General features: G+C 43.8%; 1 non-coding gene across 1 annotated transcript; it reads left to right on the top strand.

The window, feature by feature from the left end:
- Positions 1 to 1,657: 1,657 nt before the first annotated feature.
- On the top strand, positions 1,658 to 1,729 carry trnat-cgu (transfer RNA threonine (anticodon CGU)). Its single transcript has one exon. It is a non-coding gene; the product is annotated as a tRNA-Thr (tRNA).
- The last annotated feature ends 1,050 nt before the right edge of the window (positions 1,730 to 2,779 follow it).

Below are 2,779 nucleotides of genomic sequence, written 5' to 3' on the forward strand. Positions count from 1 at the left end.
TAACATAAAGGGATATGCTTGTGGTTGTTGGAGGCCAATCATATCAGCACCGGGACATCACTGCAGGAGTTAATCTTCACCTGCTTCATCAAAGACCTTCCCTCTATCATAAGGTCAGAAGTGGGGATGTTCAGCGATGATTGCACAGTGTTCAATTCCATTCTCATCCCATCAGATAATGAAGCAATCCTGGCCTGCATGCAGCAAGAACTGGACAACATTCAGGCTTGAGTTGATACGTAGAAAGTAACAATCGCGCTACACAAGTGCCAAAGCTTCTTCCACAGCACCTCCCAAAACCGATGCCTGTACCTCCTAGAAGGACAAGAGCAGTTAGTGCATGGGAACACCACTGCCTGCAAGTTCCCCTCCAAGGCATGCACCATCCTGACTTGGAAATATATTGTCGTTTCTTCATTGTCGCTGGGTCAAAATCCGGGAACTCCTTCCCTAACAGCACTCTGGGTATCTTCACCTCACGGACTGCAGTGGTTCAAAAAGGCACTCATCACCACCTTCTCAAGGGCAATTGGGGATGGTCAATAAATGCTAGTATTGCCAGCGACACCCACATCACATGAATGGCGAATGTTTTTTAAAAAATTGCTTTACAGAAAATGAAGTACTTTTTGAAGCGTGGTCACTGCTTGTAATGTATGAAAACACGGCTGCCAATTTCTACACAGCAAGATCCCACTGGTGATGTTGGCTCTCGGACACAGATATGCCCAGGACACCTAGGAGAACTCACTACCTGTTAGAATCATAGAACCCTAGAAATTTGCGGCACAGAAGGAGGGCCATCGGCTCTGGACGAAAGGCCTATCCAGCCTAATCCCACTTTCCAGCTATTGGTCCGTAGCCTTGCAGTTTACGGCACAACAAGTGCATATCCAAGTACTTTTCAAATATGATGAGGGTTTCTGCCTCTACCACCATTTCAGGTAGTGCGTTCCAGACCTCCACCACCCTTTGGGTGATAAAAGTTCTCCTGAACACCCCTCTAATCCTTCTACCAATTACTTTAAATCTATGGCTCCTTGTTATTGACCTCTCTGCTAACTGAAATAGGTGCTTCCTATCCACTATAGCTCGGCCCCTCATAATTTTATACACCTCAATTAAGTCTCCCCTCCGCCTCCCCTGTTTCAAAGAAAACAACTCCAGTCTGTCCAATCTTTCCTCAACGCCAACATTCTCCAGTCCTGGCAACACCCAGAGGACAACAGAGGACTCAAACTGAATGTAATTGGAAAGAGCACCAGAGGGCAGATGAGGAAACATTTTTTTACATTGCGAGTTATTATAATCTGTAATGCTCTGCCTGAAATGGTGCTGGAAGCAGATTCAATAGTAACTTTCAAAAGGGAATTGGATAAATACTTGAATTGGAGAATTTTGCAGGGGTATGGGGAAAGAGCTGGGAATAATTGGATTGCTCTTTCAAGAGCACGACGGGGCAAATGGCCTCCTTCTGTGATGTATGATTCTCTAATTATCTGAAAGGTTTTATTGAAGGATTCATGTAAATGAGGCTGTTATTTGCCTGCTCCACTATCTCAGTTTATTTCTGTGTACAAGTGCCTGTTCTGTTTCAACCTCATTGAAATGATTCGGGGTTCGGTACTAATGAAGCTCAAGTTAAACTCTGACATACGGCGTAGTGGCCAAGTGGTAAGGCGTCGGTTTCGTAAACCGAAGGTCATGGGTTCGACCCCCATCTACGCCTCAGGACTTTTATCGCATTTAATTTGACATTTTTAATGTTTCTCCTTTTTATTTCTATCAAATACATTCATAACTTTGAACATTTCTTTCAACTCTCCTCTTGACATTCTTTGCTCTAAAGAGAAAAATCCCTGCTTCTCCAGTCTCTTTGCATAAATGAGGTCCCGCATCACTGGTACCATTCCAATAAATCGATTCTGCAATCCCTCCAAGGCCTTGCCTTCTTTCGTAAAGTGTGGTGCCCAGAATTGAACGCAATACTCCAGGTGAGGCCTCACCAGTGCTTTATAAATGTTTAGCATAATTTCCTTGCTTTTATACTCTATTCAGCTATTAATAAAAGACAGGATCTCAAATCCGTTTACACAGCTTTCTCAACTTATCCTGCCACCTTCAATGATGTGTGTGCGGACACCCCAAGTGTTCCAGTTCGTGCACCCTCTTTCAAATTGTACCATTTAGAGCTGGTTAATTAATTGCAGGGGAGAGCATTCTGAGTGGTTTCGGGGCCAGTGGTCTGCAGAGGGAGCCGATTAAACGAAATAATCGGCCCCATTAAAGTTCTACCATTTAGTTGACATTGCCTCTCCTCATTCTTCCGACCAAAATATATCACTTTGCACTTCTCTACGTTAACTTTATCTGCCATGTGTCTGCCCATTTCACCAGTCTCTTTCTCTTCATACTCCCCCTTTGTAGCTCTTACTATCTGCTTTGTGACCCTTTGCTGTTCTTTGTAACTTTCCCATTCACCAGGATCGCTGCAATGTTTTGCATTTGTGTTTGCTTCTCCTTTTATTTTAATGCGGTCTCTTACCTCTAGCCGCCCATGCCTATTTTTTGGCCAGTAAAGTTCTTGCCCCTCAGATGTTTAAACTGATTCAATTTCATCTTAAATTATTTCAGAACACCTCCCACTTCTGTCGTTTTACTTGTGAACAGATTTGCCCAGTTTATTGTGGCCAGGCTCTGTCTTGCTGAAGACGGCCTTGCCAAAACGTAGAATCTTTGTAGCTGCTTTGCATTTCTCCCTCTCAAACATTGCGGTGAA

This window comes from Somniosus microcephalus, unplaced genomic scaffold, assembly GCF_052327205.1.
Source record: "Somniosus microcephalus isolate GS21.2 unplaced genomic scaffold, FLI_Smic_1.0 unresolved_chr1, whole genome shotgun sequence".
Classification (NCBI taxonomy): Eukaryota; Metazoa; Chordata; class Chondrichthyes; order Squaliformes; family Somniosidae; genus Somniosus; species Somniosus microcephalus.